The 8494-nt window shown below is 45.7% G+C and overlaps 1 non-coding gene across 1 annotated transcript; it reads right to left on the reverse strand.

The window, feature by feature from the left end:
• Positions 1-4710: 4710 nt before the first annotated feature.
• TRNAT-UGU (transfer RNA threonine (anticodon UGU)) lies at positions 4711-4783 on the reverse strand. The gene has a single exon. It is a non-coding gene; the product is annotated as a tRNA-Thr (tRNA).
• Between the last annotated feature and the right edge of the window lie 3711 nt (positions 4784-8494).

The following is an 8494-nucleotide window of genomic DNA, read 5'->3' on the forward strand; positions in this document are numbered from 1 at the left end:
CCATAGCAGTGAGGGGACAGTCAACTGTTCAGCTGGACTTGAACCAATGCCCCGGTCTGCCTCCTGTGAACTTGCCTCCCTCTAGGGCCTCCAATGAGGATAGGTGGCTTTTAACCAGGTATTTGAGGAATGAAAGCGCTAAGAGAGGAAATGATCCCTGTCTTCAAGAAGTTCTCCAAGTTCTGCAAAGCATCCAGAACAGTATAGGCAATTTGACTTAAACAGAACAAAACTAAAAATGCCAGGGTTGTTAAGAACTTTTAGAGGTTATGTGATTCCTGCTTTAGATGAGGTTGAACATACCCTGGACAGATTATTTTAGACTTCCAAAGAAATAGATTCCATTTTTTTTCTTTAGCAATCTCCATTCGTAGGATAACCTAACCTAATCTAAATATACCAAACCTCTCTTTGAGTCTCTTTCTCTTTTTTCTTCTTTATTAAAGATGCAAAACACTGGTCATCATTTTCTGAAGACCATTTTTAGATCGTCTCTTAGCTATCTCGGCTTTCCAGTTGACTCAGTGGTAAAGAGTCCACCCGCCAATGCAGGAGACGCAGGAGACTTGAGTTCGATTCCTGGGCCGGGAAGATCCCCTGAAGGAGGAAATGGCAATTCACTCCAGTATTCTTGCTTGGGAAATCCCTTGGATGGAGGAGTCTGGCAGGCTACTGGCCAAGGGGTCAAAAAGAGTTGGACACAACTGAGTGACTGAGCATGCACGCACGCACGTATCTACCTTCCTTTACCCCATCTCATGGGTTTGCTTTGCTTTATTTCCACTTACCTTTGTAGCTCTTATGAACACTCTTGCTGACTGAAAAAAATTGCATGGATGAAAGTTACATTTTATTGATAGTTATATTTTATTTGGCAGGCTTACTGAGGATTATAGCTCAGGATAGCAGTCTCTCAGATAGTTCCGAGTGACTGTTCCCAAGAGGTAAGGGATAGGCCAGGGTTTATAGGAGTTTTTGCTGAAAACAGACAAGCAACATGTGGTTGAACATCAAAAGATTAATGCTAATCACAGAAAAAAATGGACATCTCATGTTAAAGATCTCAATGCTTTTCTGTGTATGGGAAGATGCAAAAGAGTCTGGGTTTATTGAGATTACTCCTGAGATATGCATCTTAACTATCTAGAGCCAGTATCTTGTTTTTCTCCATCCTGAATTCCCCTGAAGGTGCACCATCATGGGTGGCTGCAGTGGCTGATGGCTGGATGGCCACAGCATCACTTGTTTACTGAAATGGCAGGTGACGTTCTTTGTATACACTCTCTAGGATATTTGTACACGCTCTCTAGGATAAAAATGAATTTCAGGGTCTGACCAACCCTGACACTTTACACTTTTAGCTTCTCAGATGAAAACACCAACGAAATGATGGGAGGGCTTACACTCTGCATCATTTGTTAAAAGATGGCTGAAAATCTTGCTTCAGTTCAGGGAGACTAGATCTAACCTTTGGAACAAATATATGCGTTCACTCTGCCTCACTTTTTTCCCGGTACAATCTTTCTTCAAAGACGTGTGGGTCTGGCCTTATTTAATGAATATGAATGCAAAAATGCTCAACAGAATTTTAGCAAACTGAATCCAACAATACATAAGAAAGATCATACAATAGGATCAAGCTGGATTCACTCCCGAGTTGTAAGGATGGCTTAATATATGCAGACCAATCAGTGTGATACACCACATAATAAAAGAAAAGACAAAAACCGTATGATTATCTCAATGCATGCTCAGTCACTCAGTTGAGTCTGACTCTTGTGACCCCATAGACTGTAACCCCCCAGGCTCCTCTGTCCATGGGATTTCCCAGGCAAGAATGCTGGAGTGGGCTGCATTTCCTACTCCAGGGGATCTTCCTGACCCAGGAATTGAACCTCTGTCCCCTGTATTGGCAGGCAGATTCTTGACCACTGAGCAACCTGGGAAGTCCTGATTATCTCAATAGGTGCAGAAAAAGCATTTGATGAAATTCAACATCCATTCATGATAAAAATCTCTCACTAAAGTGGTTATAGAGAGAACACATCTCAACAAAAGCCATTTATGACAAACCCAAAACCAACATAATAATGTAAAAACCTGAAAGCCTTCCTGCTAAATTCAGGAAAAAGACAAGGATACCCACTCTAATCACTTCTATTCAAGACTGTATCGGAAGTTCTAGCCACAGCAATCAGGCTAGAAAAAGAAATGAAAGGTATCCACATTGGAAGGGATGAGATAAAATTGTCATTATTTGCAGATGACATGATCTTCTATACACAGAACCCTAGACTCCACACAAAAATCATTAGAACTAAGGAATTAAAGGGGGAGGAATAAATTAGGAGTATGAGATTAACAGATACAAACTGCTGCTGCTAAGTCGCTTCAGTCATGTCCGACTCTGTGCGACCCCGTAGACGTCAGCCCACCAGGCTCCCCCGTCCCTGGGATTCTCCAGGCAAGAATACTGGAGTGGGTTGCCATTTCCTTCTCCAATGCATGAAAGTGAAGAGTGAAAGTGAAGTCGCTCAGTCGTGTCCGACTCTTAGCGACCCCATGGACTGCAGCCTACCAGGCTCCTCTGTCCATGGAATTTTCCAGGCAAGAGTACTGGAGTAGGGTGCCATTGCCTTCTCCAGATACAAACTACATAAAACAAAAATATATATATAACTGAATCGTGTTTCTGTGCACCTGAAAATAAAGCAATATTTTAAATCAACTATACTTAAAAAAAAGTTGTGGTCTGAAAGTGTTTTGAGTCCTGAGGGAAAGGTGTTTAGAATTCATGTGTCTAAGTACAGGACCACATCCATCAAATTCAAGGCCTTCTGAACACAACTTTTCAACAAGAGGATAGGGGTCTAGAGACGGGAGCTGAATAGATACCCTGAAATACTGGGAACTGGGGGGAGAAGTAGGATATTCCTCTCTGGCCAAGTGGCTTTGTTTTCTGGAAGATGACTGGCAATGCCCGTGAACTTCCACAAAGGGGTAAGACAGTAAGTGTCAGTCACTCAGCTGTGTCCGACTCTTTTCGACCCCCTGGACTGTAGCCCATCAGACTCCTCTGTCCATGGGATTTCCCAGGCAAGAACAGTGGAGTGGGTTGCCATTCTTGTCTCCAGGGGATCTTGCGGACCCAGGTATTGAATCTCGGTCTTCTGCATTGCAGGCAGTCTCTTTACCATCTAAGTCACCAGGGAAGTCTAAATAACCAATAAAAGATGAGTGTGTTTTCCCAGAGCTAACATCTTGGGAACCAAGATAGAAATTCTTACAGTTACGTCATTCTCAAAATGAACCCAGTTTAAGAAATATATTCTCTTGTTTTTTGTGGAGTTTAAGATTATGTTAGGGAGGTATATAATTTCAGCTCAACCAATGCCATGGTTACTGCTTGTCAGGCACAGTACTGGCTCTGGGAGACCCATAGATGAAAGGTTTACCTGGCATGAGCACAGGTTAAGAATTAACTTGAACTCAAGGTCACAGGATTCTGCACCATCCAACAGAGATGAGAGCTACAAACGGAAGCCACACATGTAACTAAAATTTTTCTGTTTCTAATTTTTTTCGAATTTTTCATTAAAAATAGGTAAAAGTAATGCAACTATATATTTTAGTTAACCCAATATATTACATCGACATGAGTTTGATCAAGCTCCTGGGGATGGTGAAGGACAGGGAAGCCTCGCCCTGCGCCTGCTGCAGTCGGTGGAGTCGCAAAGAGTCAGACACAACTGAGCGACTGAACAACAATATATGACAGCTTTGTACCAATACGTAATCAATGAAAAATTACTAACGGGATAGTTCTCTTCTTCTGTACTAAATTTTCTAAATCCAATGTGTAATTTATTCTTTCAGCACATCTCAGTCCGGAATATCCACATGTCAGGCACTCAGTCAAGGGCCACAGGTGGCTAGTGGCTTCCTTACAAACAATCCTTTATCAAGAAATGCTGGGTGGAGAGAATTCATATATTCAGAAAAGGCTCTCGCGATTCTAAAAGTCACGCGGCATTCTGCAAATCAGGGGGAAAAAAAAACGGAGACATAAGACCGGCTGCAAAACTTGGCTTTCCAAGCAGCCCAGGACTGTTTATTTTTGGGAGTCGCTCCCCCTTCCTTTCCAAGGGGTAGGGCTTTGGAGCCAGGCTGGGCTCCGAAGCCCTGGCTGCCACGTGTCATCACAGCGCGGGCCTCGGTCCAGGCCACGCTGGCCACACTCTGAGTCCCGGCAATAGGATCAGAACGTGCTAGCCGGCCGGGAACAGGCGAGTGGTAGCTTAGCCACAGCGCCTCCCGCCGGCTGCGAGGCGCAACTGCAGGCGCAACACCGCCTCCGCGCGCGCCCCGCCCGCGGCGGAGTGCCGGGCGCCTGCCGCCCACTCTGCCCTTTAGTGGCTCAGTGCCGGGTCTGATTTTGAAGGGCGTGAGAACGAACCCCTGGAGCCTCGCGCCTTCTTTTCGGGAGCTTGGGCCCCAGGTCCTGGTAGCGCCGCGTCGCCAAGGACTGCTTTTCTTTTTCCTGCTCTTTGTTGCATTCCGGTATTTTCTCTTCCGGGTCACTTCTAAAGCACAGTAAAGCATGTCAAGAGCAGTTACTTTTAATCCTGCAAGAAGTGACGTTTTCAGAAATCATTTTGTATTTTGGGGCATATTTACAACGGGGCGATTTAAAAGAAGGGAGAGAGTAAGAGGCCCCAGCGAGGATCGAACTCGCGACCCCTGGTTTACAAGACCAGTGCTCTAACCACTGAGCTATGGAGCCCCCTTGTTACTTGGCGCGCTCTAATTCAGGGACATTGGAAACAATACTGCTTTCTAGCAGTCGGAAAATGGTTTAGCCTGTGCATCCTCTATCAATGGCAATTACGAAAACAACATTATAAGTAGAAAAAACCCGTTTTCAAAATCGTATGTTTATGATTACGAATCACTAAATCATACCTATGATAAGTTATAGATACAGATAAGTGCTGGAAGGGAAAAAGCAAAAATATAATAGTGTTCTGATATTATTAGTGGTACGTTTACATCTTTTTTTTTTTTTCGTTTACATCTTAAAAAAGTCTCCAATCTGTGGTTTATATGACAATCTGTATCATGTTTCATACTTACAGGGAAGTTGTAGGGTTCTTATTAATTAAGTAAGTTATTGATTATAGATGAATTAATTGATTCAACACATTTATTATGTACTCACATACTATTAGACATTAGAGTGAATAAGTAAAGCTTGCCCCTGCTCTTTTTTAAAATGATTTGGATCATGAAACGATGTCTTATTTCCTTTTGCTTAATTAACTATTTACTGAAGGAATGAAATTATGCCTGCAGCAGGAGCTAGCACCGCGCGAAGGAGAGGATGACGATCATGCTCTCCCAGTGGTCTTTGGGCTTCTCTCCCTTATACCTCCTTCAGGCGTCTGCTCGCGTTACCTTTCGCTACAAGACCCTCCCACCCCTTACTTAAAGCTGCACCATCCTCCTTATCCTGCCCTTTTGCCCCATGCTACTTACCTAACCTTTCCTACTAGATAATGTGCTTACTATTATGTCTATTATTTCTCCAGGTTAGGATGTTGGTTCTTTGAGGCCAAGGATTTTTGTTTTACTCCCTGCTGTATTCCTAGCACCCAGAATAGTGTCTAGCACACAGTAGGTGCTCAATAAATGCTGAGTGAATGACATCTACGATGATGTTCATTCTGTGAGCCAGCAGAAATCAGGAAGCCGCTTTGAGAGACATCTTCTCATTATCCTCCCTTACTTCCAAGGCCTCTCCATCCAAGTTGGAATTTTGTAACATCCTTTATTTTCCTGTGATTCATCCAGCCCAGCATTTCACATGATGAACTCTGTATATAAATTAAATAAGCAGGGTATCAATATACAGCCTTGACATACTCCTTTCCCAATTTTGAACCAGTCCCTTGTTCCGTGTCTGGTTCTAACTGTTGCTTCTTGACCTGCATATAGATTTCTCATGTGATAGGTAAGGTGGTCTGATATTCCCATCTCTTGATGTTTTTTGGTTGGCCTCAGAACGGTCATGGCACTAGTGCGTGTATAATGAGGCTCAAGGTCCACTGGAAGTTTCCGCAATCTTACACCTGGTTGGTTCTAACCAGTTTTTGTTGTGTCCTGTGGCTGTATCATTCTTTTCAAGGTTGTGCCCTGCCTCCTTCCTTCCTGTTCCACCTCCATTCCCTTGATCCTGTGCTGTCTCTGGCAAGTGGAGCTTCACCAGCGATTTTCACCTGCACCAACCCTCCTCACAGCCCTGGTGAACAGGACGTGCCGGCAGTCGCAGTGGGATGTGATAGAAAAAAGGCCCCTCTCCTCTCAACTCTAACTTCTGAGCTGTAGGATAAAGGATATAAAGATGAAGGATGAGATGAAAAGAAGGATCAGGAGGGTGGGCATCCTGTAATGAGTTTAATTTGCTCCTGAGTAGTCTGGTGTTAGAGAAACAAGTGTAAGGAGGTTTTATATTTAATTTTACGTCACTTCCTCCTTCTCCTGACCCCCTTTATCAAGCCCCTGGTGGCTCAGTTGATAAAGAATCCACCTGCAATGTGGGAGACCTGGGTTCAATTCCTGGGTTGGGAAGATCCCCTGGAGAAGGGAATAGCTACCCACTGCAGTATTCTGGCCTGGAGAATTCCAAGGACAGAGGAAACTGGCAGGCTCCAGTCCATGGGGTCACAAAGAGTTGGACAATTGAGCGACTTTCACTTTTAGTCTGGCGTTAGAGAAATAAATGTACATAGGTCTTATATTTAATTTTTTGTCCCTTCCTCCTTCTCCTGACCCTCTTTATCAAGCCCTTTCACCACCTGTAAAATGGAGTTGATCATTTTGGCTCTGTCCTGGAGCACTCTGGGGAATTCAACACAATTGTGAACTTGACCCTGGGCAGAGATTGTGACGTGCCAGCTACAAACATGATAGATGTTGTGCTTCATGCGCTGAACATTCCCTCCCAGTCTATGGTTCACCCAGAGTAGAACATCTCAGGGAGAGATTCCAGCATGAGGCACTGGGAAGTGGGGGAAGGCATCCCAGGCCCAGTTTGAGTGGAGGGAGAGGAGATGGAAACGGAAATCCCTTGGCTGTGCTCTGTGTTCTTTCTGCTGTAAGGCAGCACTGCACGGCAGGCAGCTTGCCTTGCTTGCCCATCCGCAAGCTCTCCTTTCTCTCCAGCTGCGCGGGGCTGAGTCCCTTGCATCGTGGTGGGGGGCGGGGAACAGGACTGGTGGCTCACCACCTGCCCGGGCATCCATCGACTCTTCTGCACTGTCCTCAGCATCATTGTCTTGCACCCACTGTCCTTGGAGCAGGCCTTATTCCAGCGCATCCAAAGTCAGACTCAGGTCAGAGCATGTGCAGTTCAAGGGTCAGGGTGGACTTTCAAGTTCATTTAGCCTGCACTTCATTTTGAAGACGAGGAAGCTTCAGGGACTGGCAACAGCAGGTCCAAATGAAAGGTAGGCTCTTGAGTGGGGACCCTAGGATCAGGGTCGAGGGGGGAGGGAGAAAGTTGGAGGGTCTTCCCTGGGATCTAGCCCCTCATGACACCCATCCACAACTGAGTTGGGGGTGAGAGGTGGGAATAGGACCCCTTAGCTGGGAGCACCCCAGAGTCTCAGCATGGAGGGAGAGAGGAGCAATGCTAAAGAAGGGGAGGGGTGGGAAGCCGGGGACCCTGTTGCTTTATAAACCCAATAGAGATTCACAAGTGGAAGTGACAACACTTATGCACTGTGGCTTCGTGTCCCAGGAAGCACGGAGCATACAGCTGTCTAGTTGCAGGAGATTCGAAATGAAGAGGATAGGAAATCCCTGCCCTCCAGGTTTCCATGTAGTGCTAGAAAGGAGGGATAGATACCTGAGCGCATTGCCACGTTCTTGGGGTCCAGTGAAGCTGGCTGCCTGGCTCAGGTGCTGAATTCTGGCCTACCCCCCTCCCCAAGTTGGTAGAAACTCAGGACACAGGAGGGGCTCAGGGGCTCAGAACCTGAGAGCTGGGGTCAGGGGCCCTGAGTCTTGGCTGACCTGTCCTCTATTTGCCCAGATCCTTGCTGGGAGGATCAGTAACATCCTCCACAATGACCCAGCGCACACAGTCCTTCTCACCATCCTGGGCCCACACCCCTTACAGCTGTCCAGAGTTCAGAAAGAGTTCAGAAAAGAACTAGGAGTAACACCAACAAGAGCTTTCCTGGTGGCTCCATGGTAAAGAACCCAACTGCCAATACAGGAGCTGAGGGTTCGATCCTTGGGTTAGGAAGATCTCTTGGAGAAGGAAATGGCAAGCCACTCCAGTATTCCTGCCTGGGAAATTCTGTGGACAGAGGAGCCTGGCAGACTACAGTCCATGGGGTCGCAAATGAGTCTGACATGACTTGGCGACTACATAACAACAGAACCAATGAACCACTGAAGCGGTAAATAGAAAAATATTGTGCATGCACCA

The sequence above is a fragment of the Giraffa tippelskirchi genome, chromosome 5 (assembly GCF_054371585.1).
Source record: "Giraffa tippelskirchi isolate mGirTip1 chromosome 5, T2T-mGirTip1v1.2.pri, whole genome shotgun sequence".
NCBI lineage: Eukaryota > Metazoa > Chordata > Mammalia > Artiodactyla > Giraffidae > Giraffa > Giraffa tippelskirchi.